Consider the following 15998-nt stretch of genomic DNA (forward strand, 5'->3'; position numbering starts at 1 on the left):
ATTTCTGCATTGTTTTAAGGTTCCTGACAAGTGCTCCATTGTTTCTTAGCCATGTACACACTTCATTTCAGTAATTAGCTGTCAGAGCGGGCCCAACAGCAACTTAGTATTGTCTGCTCAAATCATATTAATGAAATGCAATCCACTCAAATGTCCTGAAAGCATATCTGTAATTGCGTTAAATAGAGAGGCTGGGGACATCAGCAAACTTCAGCTTCTGAACAGGGCATTATGATCAAGCACGTTAATCCATTATTTCTTAGGGATTTGACAACCAATTAATATTACAGGGCTTCCTACACAGCAATAAGGACTGTTGATCCAACATTATTTTGATTTTTTTTTTTTTTTTTTAAGCATAAAAAATGACTTTTCAGACTCTGGGATATCAAAGTAAAAGCTGTGCGTAACATTTGTGAATACAACACCCTTAAAGGCAGAAAAGCAAGAACTACAGGCTGCAGGACTGCAAAAGTAGTTTTTGTATTTAAAGATGCAGCATATCTATGTTGAAACCTAAATGTCGAATACGCAGTGTATACATTACACTGAGCATAAGTAAAATCAAATAAAACCCAAGATCCTTAACAAATATATCAGTTTTAAAGACTTCTTACATACTGTTAGCATCAATGTTCCCAAAGAATACAACATGCAATTGACTACTTCTGGTTGTAAACTGATACTTGTCAGTCAAGTCACTATAACATTTTCTCCATTTTCTGTTTCATGCTCTTTGTCGCCAAAGACTTTTCCAAGGAACAGAATTTGGACAAGATGAAAAACAAGAAACGAGAAAAACATGTAAGGGAAATATCCTGTGGGTATAATAGTCTTTGGAAAACTTTCATGTCAGTTATGACTGCAAAATTGCTATTAAAATTTAATTAAAATTGAGCACAATAAGCTATGACAAGATAATGGATGGGAAATGTAGCTTTAGGGCAGAGTGAGGATATCTAGAACTCTGGCTAGATGGGATGCTTTATTTTTGGTTATGTTTGGCAACTATTCTTGAGATTTCTGAAACGCATCTTAATTATAATGACCTACAGAAATTCACAGAAGAGAAAAGAACAGCACTGCATTTCAGTTATCTCAAGATCTGCAACATATGCCAAATAAGTAAGAGATTTTTAGGACTCCAGTACCACCTAGTCCTTAATTTCATTCACGTTCACACCCACAACCAAGAACATTCTTTTTCAACTAAAAAGCCCCTGCAAGCCCCTCCCAAACCATTAAGTATTTTGTGGCCTATCTGCAAATAAAAATTAATTTATTTCCTCACACAGGTAGCAATTCTTTGAATATCATTTACCTCCATAGTTAAAGGTAACAATCAAATCCGGCGTCCCACAGTCCTGAAGCAAAATTAGTCAAAAGCCTTGGGAATGACCTTGATTTAAGGAAATCAATAGGCCTTTATTGGAGACAGCTTCTCTGCTCTCCCTGGAAACTCATTTTAAGAGAGCTGGAACGCACTTTATTCAACAGGTAAAGGAGGACACATGATTAAGTGACATTTGGAAGAGAATAGATATTCCAAACATTAGCTTAGAATCCCCAGATGAGGGGATGCAACATACGTATGCTTTTAAAATTTTGATCAGGAAGTCCTCCCTACGAATTGGAAAGCCAATGCTCCAAAACAGTATGTATTTATAGTTTCATAGATACCTTTGGGGAAAATATTTACAAATCTGTTACAACTAAAAATTATTTACCTTAAGCATGAACTTCCTTGACCAGATTGAGCTTCTGTAACAAGTCATTTAAAAGAACCCACCACTTTCTGAATAATGCTGGTTAGGTGCTTTTAATTACAGTTTGTCGATGTAGTCACAAGACAGCCAAACAGCATTATTCACTATCATTCAATAGAAACTGTAACTCATCTCATATGATTTTATTACCAGAGACATCGCAGCCATTTAATGTTTTTTAAATTTTAGGCAAGAAACTAAGGTAAGCGACAGCATTCCCATTCTTTGGCTGCCTTCAAGCGTTAAGTATAAAATGTTCCTGTATGTAAGAAGAAAGTATCTTTAGATAAAAGTGTTCTTTATTTTTCATATATTCTTCATGGAGAATACGTAATAAATTACTAGTTGACAAACGGGGATGAACTTTACCTATACAAGTACAGACGGATCCTGAAGAAAGCAAACTAATCACATTTGTAATCCTTACAAATTGCTTTCATTTTCACCATTAATCCTCTCTAAGAAAAAATATTCTAGAGATACAGATTTTAACTACTGCTTGGAGAGCTTCACCAAAAGTAATTCTTTGATACATCTTCCTTTTCGTTGAACAGCAGGAGTAAGCAATGTGTGTATATCATTTACAGCTTTTAAAGCACATTCAGAGCAAAACCATGCCACCTTCATTTCCACATTACTTTTAAGAATCTAGTGTAAGTTACTATCTCTGAGTAATACTTAATGCCAAATAGGATACTTGAAGAGAGTAATATCAATAACAAGTTTTACACTTTTAGAATGAACAACATATATGTAGGTATATATAAACCAGGCATATATAGTTGCTCACACAAGATCTGCTATATAATTCCTTATTATATAAATCACAAAACTAAATACTGCATCAGAAATTATTCAAAAGAGAGCTTATGCTTGGACACAAAAGTAACCTTTAAGGAGTTAAAATGTCCTCAACTACAAGTCAAGTTGAAACTTATTTAATTAGGTTCTGTATTTGAAAAAATGAAATAAATTCTTTCATTAACTAAACCAAACTCCCTTAAAGGCAACAATATGTTCCCTCTCTGTCAGGACAGAGCGCAATGAAATCTTTATTTTAATTGGGGTTAGCTAAGGGGCCATTTGGCTTCAGATGCTTTGTTTATCAGCCCTGAGCTTTACAGCTTAGCCAGTACTTGAAATATTTTATTACAGAATGATTTCATTAAAAAAAAAAAAAGAAATAAAAAATACACTCTTCCAAGTAGTTTTATAGAGAGATAATTTTAAATGTGCATTTTGAAAATTGGAAGTCCAAGTCAAAGGTATCTCAAAAGAAAACACTCATTTCCTTTTGCATTATTGTGATACAGGTCTCCTTTATAAATGCCCTGTTCTAACGGTTTCTGCATCATGCCCTCCCCTAAGCAACCCAGCAAAGATGCAACTGTAGAAATGGATCTCTCCATGCTGAGGACTATGGTGAAGCAACCAAACACACCTCATTTTTGTATTTTGTCACAACCACACTTCCTTTGCTGTGGACGTTCCAGAACTCTTCGCACTGTGTGGATTTCAATTTCATAACTAACTGGTGCTGCAGGAAACAAGGAAGACTCTGCAATGCCTGAGAACTCAGAGACAAACCTTGCGTGAGAATAAAAATCACGCTTTATATAAAACTCATTCAAGGGCACAGCTTAATTCCATTTTTTTCAAAACAGCTTTTAACTTTCCTATGAAAACCTTGGAGTCTTGAACCTGAAAAGCTTGGAGTTGATCAATTCAATTTTAAAACAAAGAAAATTAATTCTTATTCAGTACATGACACCCTTCTGCTCTAATAAACTGATTTACAAATATCAGACATCTTCAGTAATACAGCTACTGAAAATATTACGGGAAACAGATATCACAGGAACGGACAGTGAACAGTAACTCCACAAAAACATAGCCCCAGTTCATTCCAAACTGCAGCTAAAATTAATGAAATTATCCAGAATAATTTCCTGCTTTATCATGAGGATCAAGCTTAGACTACATTTTGGATTTAGTTCTTATTAAACCTTCATGCCTTAGGAGTGTTCCTGAAACTAAAATAAAATGGAAAAAGAAAAGAAAGGAAAGCTCCAAACCTAATTTCCACAAATGAAATACGGTATTACGATATTTTAATATTCTTTTCTCCTGTGGTATTACTAAAATTTGATCTGTCAAAGAGACTTTCTTTTTGTCCAAAATTATAAAAACTATTTCAGATAATTTCTAGTTGTCTTCTGGAGGATATTGGCATTACGTTGCTAATAGTTATATACATGTTATGTACCACAGCACACTACATACATTATTTAAGATATAATAAAATACTATTGGCATAGTTTTTAAGTCCAGTTTAAGAATTTAGTTTTATTTTTAAAACAAACTTACTTTCTTTGTTTTCAGAAATAAAAGCATTGCTGCTGAATCTGACAGAATAAAGCTTAATTCAAACAAATCATTGAGTGCTGTGCTTCATGTTTGTGCTACCTTAAAGAAAATATAACAATTTCAAATTAAATGTATTATTCATATTTTCAAAAATTTTCTCTCTAGATAGCTTTTTGCATGTCTTCTCTGTACTGTTCCCTCGTGAGAACTATAATAAAATGAGCTGCTTCTGCAACTTCTCAGCAGGTATTTTGATTTGAGAGTAATCACAGTTTTCTCTACAATCTTTATACAATTTACGTCCTGATCATCTAACAAATAAGTAAAAGACTTAAATTGACATCAATATGTATACTTTTCTCTAACAATGCAAACTAATTGTATATCTCTAAATGAGAAAAATGTTTATAAAAAAAATAATCCAGGGAATATACCAACTATTGAGTTCAAAGCAAAGACACCCCATGTGTCTAAATAAATATCAAGGAAGTGTCAGAGGTAAATGAGGAGAGACCAGGTGAAGTGTGTGTGATGTGTTAATTGTATTCAAAAAAATAATAGAGCAAGACAGAGAAGCTGAACTTCCAATTATCATAATGGTACCTACTTCACAACACATTTTCAAACTTGAAAGAGACATTTTAAACCATAGGAATTCTGATCAGAATACCCCCAGCTGTGTTCTGCATAAATCTTGCACGCTGTACATACACAGTTTATTTCAATACCAAGTAAAGTTACAACTTACAAAATGCATATTTCAGTCACAATAGAATATCTGTCATTGCCAAAAGCTGCTACTCATTGAATGAAAGGAACAAAACCTAAGGAATTAAATTAGAAAAAGGTAAGAAAAGTTGGAATCTTTTCATTTGATCTAGTTTCACTAGACTGAAGTAGTGTGTTTTACGGAATAACACATTTATCATCCCTCTGCAGAGTTTACATTTTTGTGCCCCCCAAAATAGAAGAAAGAAGAAAAAGGTGGTCCTCAATGCTAAATTAATTTTTGCCTACACAGCATTTTGGTCGTGAGCCAGAATTTATCTGTCACTAATGCTCTGCCCATACCAAAATCAACATATTTGTGAAAAAAAGATGTCTAATTCGCCGATGATATGCAAGAGCCAAACCAGAAAAGGGGTTTAGTCCCCTTCCATATTTTCCCTTTCCAGAAGCCTTAAGCAAGTAACAAGTACAACATGAACACCCAGGCAAGCAGTACTCCCCTCCCTCCCCGGGACTGAAGAATCAAGATGACAGCAAGCACACTACTGATGCTACATTCACATGTGATTCTGTTAAGCCCCAGGGCAGTATCAGAATATCTCAATGTGATTCTGAAGAAAAGGACAACTCCGAATGATAGCAGGTCTACTATGGAAAGCCATCAAACCGAACTGTCAATTACGTCATGCATACAAATGTCTCATTCTGCCTTCAAGCCTACAGCATTTTAGGCTTTCATTGTATGAGCTCTACCACCTATGCAAATCATTATAAATAATTTTGATTTACTGCCTTTCACTTTACTCCTTTTGTACTATAAGAATACAAATTGTATGGCCCAATTCATAAACCATCTATAATGTGTATGGTGAATGACCAGAGTGGCATGACTTTTCTATTATGAAGCTCTATTAGTTTGTTCCTAACCTGATTAAATATTCTAATTTTTATCATTATTTCATCAGGTTTGCCTGCTATTGAAGTCTAGTTTTCAAATCCCAGTACCAAAATCTCTTCTACCATCTTCTTTCAAGGGAAGTTATACTTTCTGTTCAATTGTACAGCTGCTCATACTAGTGAGAATGTAAATGTCACTCTTTCCCTACCTGCCTGAACAGTCTTTCAGGATGGAGTTTTTTAGTGGTTGTTTTGGTTTTTGTGTTTGGGGTTTTTGGGTTTTTTTTGGTGTGGGGGTTTTTTTTTTTTTTTTGGAGGGGGGATGTTATGTTGTTTTGGGCTTGTTTCCCAATACCAAATGCAACTTATTCACAGCTCATTTAAAAAACACACAGCCACTGAGTGCCTTACACAGAAGCTGAATTCAATGGTCATGTTATTTTATGCTTGGTGTTTGTTTACTTGGTGTTTGTTTACTTGCTTCATTGTTCTACTCTAAGTCCCCTGCGCTTTATTAGTTCAGGAAATATCTTCAACTTTTCCTGCATGGTGGCATTTGCACACTGCTTCATTGCTTGCTGAGACTGTGCACTCTCAATTATAAGCAAAGTATCAGGAGAAAACACAATAAAAACACAGCCAAAAGTCAGTATAAAACACACAAACAAAGGCTTGAAACAAATTGAGGAGAAACAAAAACAAGTGTATAAAATAGCACAAAAACCAGAGAATCAGGTGTGAAAGGCACAGACGAATAATTTATCAGTTGAATGTACAAATCCTTCCACAGTAAAGCTGAAGCATCACGGAGCTGCTCCTCATTGTACAACCTTCCCTGGTAATAGGAAGATTTAGAGGCTTTTGAACAAAGCTACTTTTATTTCTGCAGCAGCAACACAGAAGACAGAGAGAGTGACCCTATCCAGTCTGATGGCTGAACATGTAAGTTCTACGGAGGCTGCAAAGTTACTTATACAATGAAACACAAGATAATTCTCTTCAGCTTGCTCACAGGTTCCAACAAACCAAGATACCACAAAAACTTAAACGTCAGCATGAAACAGGTGAACATGAATAATCTCAAGTGCAGTCCTGGGAACATCAGCATTCTGAAAAACACATTCAGAGGAATTTAACGTTTCATCTAGTACTGCTGTTAGTGCACTACAAGAGGCAGAGCACACGATCCCTTACTTTGGGCAATGTTTCTAGACCAAAGTACAAAACCATTCCCAGGCTGGGTTTGGGGATTTTTTGAGGGGGTTGGTTGTTTGGGGGGTTTGTTTTGTTTTTTCACTTTAACACATATGATGGACAGGAAAGTGTGACTGCATCTTTTATGGCAGAAATGCCATATTCAGCAGAGGGTCATGCTAATTTTCTCAAATATTATTTTTTATTACCTTCCCTTCAGAATCTTAGTTTCCTCCCCCAGCGTGACATACAGAATTATACAACACAGTATCTTTTAACAGTTTGGAAATTACAAAACAATTCCATTTACTACATAACAGACTGCTATAAGAGATTAAAGAGAATGTCTCTTCAGTTTCATTAACATATGCATATCAACAGACTTAGATGTAGAATATTAAATGCATTTTGAAGAACAGTAAATGCCTGTTAGAGCCATTTTTAAGGTTTAAAACAGCAAAAGCTGAAACTTGTCTATAGCAACAGTAATGCTCAGTGACAAAACAGAGCAACAGGATTGAAATGAAAACAAAAACCACACAGAAAACAAACAAAACTGTCTTTCCCCAAAAGATCTTTTTCAGGCAGTGATTTTGAATTCTGGGTGGTATGTCTTCTAGAACACTTGCCATAAATGGTGAAACATGACAATAGTTAGAGGTAGCTTCTAAGTGAGATTGTCGAAAACTAGAGTCTTCAAAATGCCACAAAACACAGAATCTTCATACTAGGAAAAAAAAGTCTCAAGTTTCAGTTCCAGGATATACAGAAATTCAATTTCTCTCCATTTTTATCAGAAAAATATCAGGTTTTACAGACTGTCACTGACAATGCCACTGTCATTGTCTACTCCTATCTGTTAGTAAAGTCATCAGGATGAGATTCAGAAATTACCACCATTTAAGCACTACCAGACTGTCCATACAGGCACATATTTGAGAGTTAACAGCAACTGAACAGGAAAAAAAGTAAAGATGGGTGGGAGAAAATTCCTATTAAATATACATCAGCACTAACTTTAAAAGGAGCACAACAAAATTGCAAGTAAAACAGTCTTTATTTTATATGCTTCTGCTCACTGTTTCCCCTACAGTTTGGGGTTTTTTTTAACAAGTTTGTACACATGTAATATAAGCATTAGTGATCTTCCTTCTTCATTTTTTCTATATATGGACAAACACTCCTAAAACCCTGACCTATCAAGACAACTCTGGTGAAAAGGAAGGATCCACTCTGTATACAATGTATACCTTTAAAATACACATGCGTGGAAAAAAAAGCTATACAAAAGATGGCTATGTAGAGGAAGTAACTAGAATGTGGCAATTACTGGGAGTTGGAAACAACTGTTTACTCTTCCACTGAATAACTTAAAAAAATAATTCACCATGGCAACAATCATACTTCATAGTAGATAAAGCATTGAATGCTACAAAGCCTTTTCAAAATGAATTATGCACCCGTGTGTAACATGCACTTTTTTTATGTTATTGCACACATCTATCCCAACAAAATTTCCTTTTGGACTCATCTGGCATTTGCTTTTTTACTCTGCACCACATATCACCTACTTTTCTGACTTCTGTCCCACTCAGATCTCATAGATCTGGAATTGTTAAAGGAATTTATAGTGTTAGGCTGAGCAAGGGATTGATATAAAATAGTTAATACAGTGGCCTTTTGTCATGCCATCACACTGCTGCTTTAATGTCTTCCTGAGAAACATATCAATTTGTGTTACTGGTATCATGGTATTACTTGTGAATCCATAAAGCAAAAATCCTTAGTGGTGTAAAAACCTAAAATGGATAAGTAAACTGTCCTCTTAAAACACTTTGAAACTCCCACTGATGTAGGAGACCTAAATATCTATGGGACTAATCTTAACTTTACCTTCCTTAGCCATGAATTTAAGCAGAGATAAAGAGCAACAGCTTTCTTACAAAGCACACACAATTCTTGGCCAGCAAATATACAATGCCAGAGCAACATCAATACTTCAGTTCACTATCGTTAGCTACAGTACCCTGGATAATAAGAACCCATTCAGAGCTCATACGAGGAACAACTCTACCAAGAGTGATGAGACGTTAGAGATAATATCCTGGGATAGCAGGAAATAGCAACTGTGCAAGTGGATTTGTGAAAAAATATTTACTTTTGTAGAAGTAAGATAGCAATTCAGTGGCTGCACCAGTGGCGTGATACCAAGAATAGTAACAGCTGTTAAGGCAGATTCTCTGGTAAGAGGTTACAACAAATACAGGAAACTACAACATTAATTTTTAATGGCTGCTTGTCAAGCTGTGTCCTGTCCAGAATACAGGTGCATGTCTTTTAAAAATGCCTTTTAACTGCCAAGTTGCACCTCATTTCCTAAAAAATTTTGAGGAACTTTTATGTCTCCTTTGAAAGTAATCCCATGTCCCAAGGTTAAAATTCAGAATAAATTTACTCAGAAACACCAAAGTTTCTAGAGTTCAGTTGTGCAGTATCTCAGCAGCATAGCCTGATCAAGTGTATGGAAAGATCCATACCATGATATTGATAATACAGCAGCCCAGATTCTGAGAAAGGAATTCATAACAGGGATGGAATCAAAACTAGTACCTACTAACAATATATAAGGCATTAACACATCTTAAGTATATTGCATTGCAAGATCTTTACATCAATACGATGTTGGAGAAAAGAACTGGAGAGCATTCTCATGCTTTCTCCTTACAGACTGAGTGCTGCAGTTGGTACTTGATGTAAGTGGGATCAGGTAGGCTGCATTGAAAAAGAGAAGTTAACCTTTTATTTCATCCTATTCATAATGGCTTTTTTCCCTGTTGTGGCTCAAATTGCATCATATTAAGAGAAAATTTGTATCAAAGTTACAGTTATGAAAAATGGTAGTATGTTGTCTTCTCTATTTAGAATCCAAATATAAATTAGCAGGCTTTGACAGGACAACAGAACTAAGGCAGCAATACATACATAAAAACATATATACATACACCTTCTGTAGTTCAGCTAAAGCAGTTTGAAAACTGGAATATATAAACATATATGAGTTTCAATAAGTAGTTTCATATTAAGATTAGAAAACATTTTGTAATGTCTTAAATACATTGTTGTCCACTTAATAAATTAGCAAGTAGTTTCACCAATGAAAGCGTAAAAATCATGGAAGTAGAAAAGTACATTGACTCTGCCACTGAGATTTTTCTCTTAAGTGGATGCATCTAAAGAATATTTAGGTTAAATTTAAACCAAATCAATTCAGAACAATTAAAGTTAATCAGAAATTATCCAGTCATACAGCTAACAGTTGCTCAGGCTTATAAACGTGAATAAGATTGAATAACTAAGCATGATGACATAAAAGAAATTGATTGACGCTTCATTGAAGAGATTCACTCATCAGTAATTCCCAACGCACTCAAGTAGGTACTGATAAGTATTTATGATCCTAGTTCAATCTGAAAGATGTAGGTTATGTAGAAATTTATACAATGGGATAATGGTACATAATACAACAGTTTACTAAAAGTACCATCAAGTACCAGAATCACTGCAGTACCAGTAGTTACTTAAATTGTTTATATTTCATTATTAGCATCTTAAAGTTTCAGTAAGCTCCAACTACTATTCCATATGTTTTAAATGTAATTGGAAAGTAGTGCAAGTTTTAAACTACAACAACATATTTCCTTGGATGGAGACAGAGGTAGACAGTTTCATTCTTGTGGAAAATATCACAATATAGAACACCACTATTTTCAAGGAATATGCAAACAGTGAAAGTTACTGGCCATGCCTTTCCAGGGCTGAAAGCAAATTTTCAATTAAAAAAAATATTAAAATATCCCTCAATAAAGTATTAATCAATAATAAGATGCTAAAAATAAAGTAATATTTTTCTGTATTTTTTTCATTTTGACATTGATTCCGTAATGTCCTCACAAACAATTTCATTACACTTTTAATTTACACAGCTCCCTTCGCTCTCTTCTCCCCCACTATTTTGAGACTTCCTTTGTTTAGAAACAGTGCAAGATTTGATACTTAACAAGTAACCAGCGACACCCCCTTAGCACTGGACAAAGATCACAGCACTGTTACTACTTCATTCCAGTTCATTCACAGGCAGAGAGAAGGGCCTCTCAGGGAGAGCAAAGCAATGGAAGATTTTGCTGGGCAGACCTCAAGAAGACAGTATGAGCCAAATAATAAGGAATATAGTTCTTGCTACAGGTAATGCAACTATACTAATTGTTTCACCTCCTCAGAGACATTGCACAAATCAGAGCTGTTGTTGCCACAGACTGGCATATAACTGGAAATACTCACAGGTGTTGCAACTATATAAATCCAGTATAAATGGAAATTATGAATATCTAGCATATTCACAATCCACCAAAATCAGGTTTATATGGTTTTTATAAATGAGAGAAAGGTCTAGATTTAGGTAATATGACAATACACACAAGACACCGTTTTAGAAAGAATGCAGAGTTCATCACCCTAATAACTCAATTAATAAATCCATAATAACTAAATCAGCCTTTTAAAAACAAACCAGGACATCTTGATTCAAATCCAAACAAACACCAGAATCCCATGCAGAGACATGTCTCTTCAGCAGTGTATCAGAAACAAAACGGGCTACTTCAGCTCACATTGCATTACATATACGTCTTACCTCAGTATACCAGGTATACTGTGTCGTCAAAGAGACACCAATTTTTACAGTGCCTGCATATAAGAAGCTGTCAATGCAAAACAGCAATGTTAAAGAGAAAACTACCTGCAGGAGCACTTAGATACTGATATCTATTTGGGTTATGAATGTTAAAGTTACCCCCCCTTAATTATCCATACAAAAAGTAGCAGCACTGCAAAAGAAAAAATAAACACAGAAGTTTTCACCTTACAGTGTATTTATAGCAATGAAATACAGACAAAAGGAACCAAGACGTGGAAATAGAAATACCTGTTCAGAATATACAGATTTTAAAGCAAAGTGCAAGTAAACAAGCTTTTCAAATCTGTCAAGCCAGAAAATGTGGTATTAAGCATACACAATTCCCTTTGCAAAGCTCACTGGAGTGACCACAAATCCAGAAAACAGACAGAAAGCTCGTCATTTGAGAAGCCCGTACATCAAACTTGGAGCCTGCTGTTAAACTATCATACCCAAAGCTAGGTGAAAAAGCACCCAGACGGCTTAGGCTAGCTGTACTGGCACCCCAAACCCGTACATTGTACGGTCTCACACTCTACACGCTACTGCTTTCGGGAAACCTACATCAGGAGCTTACCTTTATTCACAGGTGTTGGGATGTTTGTTTCTTAACAAAGATCGCCAGTGAAAGAATACCCATTAAATGTTGTCTCTAACCACCAGGTGTCAGCAGAAGAAAGTGCACGGTCAGCGTCTTCGATGCGGAAAATGGGAGTCTCATCCCGCCCCCCCCCCCCCCCCCCCTTACCAACATACACACAACTATTAAGTACTACAAACCACCTTTACACACACATAGTAATTAGACATCTAATTCTGTTGAAGATGACCTACTTTTATCAATTAAATATTTAGAAGATGATAAAAACATTCCCTCTGCAAACAGCAAAAAATCAGAAATTTAGAAAAAAGTAGTTCAAGCAAACAAAATGCTCACCTTGGTGTCACGGTTAAAAATTTAAGAAATACTCGTAAAAATGACAATGTGCCTCAATACAGCCAAGGGCCAAGTAAACACACTGCTTCTAATGTGTTTTACTGTACTTCATAGCAACAGAGGTTTGTGGAAACTGTAAGTACATCACATGTAACATAGTCTTCCATACTTAAAATCTGGCTTAACACAACTACAGAAAGCACATATACAGAGCAGGAAACATAATGGAATCAGTTATTTTGTTCATAAATGTTATGATTAGACTTGCAGACTGTATTATCTGGATATGTTTTTTCATGCAAAAGTTCTAGTTACTGAAGGCCTCAGAAAGTTTACGGCAATAGTAACTCATTCATTGTCAGTGTACTGGCTCATATATACATTACATAACCTTCTATCTTCAGAGTAAAAGCTTCTGAACGGAATAAAAGCTCTTACTATGCTTAAGTATAATGTGAATTTAAAGTCTGCTCTGTGACACATTCTGGGCCTACACAGAGTAATGAAAAATAGCTTCGCGCCATTTATCCCAAAAAGTCAACTCATACCAGATGAGACGGTCTGTGAAATTAAATTGTCTTATGAGACAAAAACTATGAAAGGAGGAAATGCTGCTGCTTCTTTGAATGTATTTCCTAATTATAAATAATTTCAAATGAACAGTCAGATTTCTTGAGTTATGGGACATCAAATTCAAAGAACCACATCATGTTCAGTATTGCTCACGCCCCATATTTACAACAGCATATGAAAGTGATAAGAGGAAAAAACACAAAGGAAGTATTTGAAAATATTATTCTCCCAGAAGCTATTTCTTCCATTTGCCTTTCTATTTGTCTCGGACACATCAAAATGATTTTACGTACAACTGTTACACCTCTGATAGTTTCAAAATAATTTTTTCCAAACAGACATTAAAATTTTAAAGCAAATTATGACATCCACTGTGGTCTTTGTGGATTCTGATCAATGGAGAGCAATCAGAGAGTCGCTGCATACATTTTAATATTCTTGTATTATTCAACAAGAAACCCTCGTCATTCCGTATTTGTATGAGAAGATGTGTATCGTGACCATTCTGAACACCTGTTAGTAGGTAATCCACAAACTCAGCAAGCTGAGCTAATCAGCTGACAGGAAATAACAATGAACATAATTGCCGTGTAGAAGATGGAATTACCTGAGAGCACAGAAGACTATTTCAAGTGCAGCATTCGAAGTACAGCACAACAGAGAAAAACGGCGCTTTAAATTGCAAGATGCCTTAACTAATTGCCAGTTATGATGCTTTGTTATTAAATTACAATCCCATTTTCTTTTGTGAACTTAGCAAGTACATTTCCTAATTGTTTTAGTCATTACATGCTACTGTTTGGAGTTTTGCTGCATCTTCTTAAGATAAGGTTTTCCAAGGGTTTTGAACTAATTTTTAACAGTAACAAGCCTCACAGTAAATGCATTTACTGTTGGCATATTCTAAAACAGAACTGAAGTATAAATTAGTTGTGTGACCTGTCCAATACCCCAGAGGATGTCTGTGGCAGAAGTGGAAACAGAATGCAGGTCATTTGCGTCTGACATGTTCAGCACATGAAACACTTGCAAATTTTTTTTATCTAAATCTTAATACTGAAATGTATAATCAGAAATTAAATTTTTAATTTATAAAAGGACTTGGGAAAGAAAGCCCTGAAAATTTCCGCTTCCCGATTATTAAAATTGGATTTTACGACATATTTGTGCAATTATGTTTGCAAGTTTTCTTTGATGAAATGACAAGCAAACCAAACAATTTCTTCTACTTCCTCAGGTTAGCTGTCCCTCAAAGCTGCACTTTTTAGGGGTGTGCCATTGTCAACTAATTTTGAACATTCATCTTTAACATTCAGCCTTCAAAATACCAGATGGTATTTCCAGAAAAGCAATTTAAATTTTTATTTTTCTTCATCAATCCCTTAACTAGTTAATCTCACACACACATCCAGGCAAAGCATACACCAATATTCCCAGAGTTGCCTGGCAACTACTGAGAGGAGCATGGGAGAACAAGGAAGCCTGCATGGATGAAGGGAAGTCAGTGTCTCCCTGACATGGATAAAGAAGGCTTACAGCCAGAGTGCCTTGCTGGTTTCATTTTTGTTATTTACATGGACAACATTTTAAATACTTCCATTATTTCACCTTAGATGCTTTAAAAGCCCAATACTTACACCCAGACATACATACACAAGTCAATTTTTTTTTTTTTTTTTTTTTTTTAAACACACACACGGTACACAGATTCCCCCAGTAAGAAGTGGAAGGACTCATGCTAACTTCAAAAGTCGTTTTTGAACCCTAGCTATGAATTGTTGGAATGATGCTTATTTGATGGTGATAACTGGACTGTTTAAAATTCAGACTGAGCTATGTTTTCCTTCTGGATTTAAAAATAACAAGAAAGACAAACTATAGTACTGAAAAGACTTTAGTTACTGAAACACCCTCAAACTCAAGAAACACTATGCCTGCAGTACAACTTCTGGTCTTTTCCTTTAACATCATGATTAAAATTAGATTTATTACTTGTCTGTATGCCAAATCTCTTCATGAATCTTCACAGAGCAGGGGAATGGAAAACACAACACCCTTTTTCAACCAGTAAGCCTTCATTCTCATTCCACTCATTTAGCCTCCCCTCTTACACCTGGAACTCATCTTAGCATCTCCCAGTGGCGTTCAAGCTCTCCGTTGCCTACCACTGATGTTCTGTTCTGCCTCCAAACACTTGCAGATCAGAGATGAAGGTACTAAGACAAAAGTATGTTTTGTCCTCTACAGAGATCATCTTCTTCAGCAGCCATAGGTCTTAACAACAGTAGTTCAAAGGAGCCCAAGAACACCGCATTGAGATGTATCACTGAATTTGACCGGTACACATGTTAGTTCCCCCCGCTTCAGAAACAGGGAACATAGAATATTTTGGAAATATTCTGTGGATCACTCTGCAGTTAGTACTTTTCATCCCCCATACTTCTGGGACATATCTCATGAATTGTACCTGAATGTTCCTCATACTATTTACTTTGTCTCTAACTGTCTATCAGCAAAAGTTACACACTTTAAGAGGAATGTACACAGTAGCAAAACCAGAGTGTCACAAAACATGTGGAAATACGTTAATTTGGCTGGACCGATTTGTATCAAAGTCTATGAAGCTACTCGCAGTAAGCCAGGAACAGATGCCTCACTAGAAGTACTAAAACCCAAGATCAAGTACAGAAAAATCCTTCCCCCACTCAGATGGCACTTAATCATTGCTAAATAGAGATTAGCTCTGAACCAGAAGCAAGAGATTGAATTTCTGTAACAGAACATTTATCGTCAATAGTTACAA

The 15998-nt window shown here is 35.6% G+C and overlaps 1 protein-coding gene across 5 annotated transcripts in view; it reads right to left on the bottom strand.

Moving 5' to 3' along the window:
* The window catches only part of DENND1A (DENN domain containing 1A), a 214828-nt gene that overhangs the window by 63080 nt on the left and 135750 nt on the right, over positions 1–15998 (bottom strand). The window lies entirely within an intron of this gene.

The sequence above is a fragment of the Gavia stellata genome, chromosome 24, assembly GCF_030936135.1.
Source record: "Gavia stellata isolate bGavSte3 chromosome 24, bGavSte3.hap2, whole genome shotgun sequence".
Taxonomy (NCBI): Eukaryota; Metazoa; Chordata; class Aves; order Gaviiformes; family Gaviidae; genus Gavia; species Gavia stellata.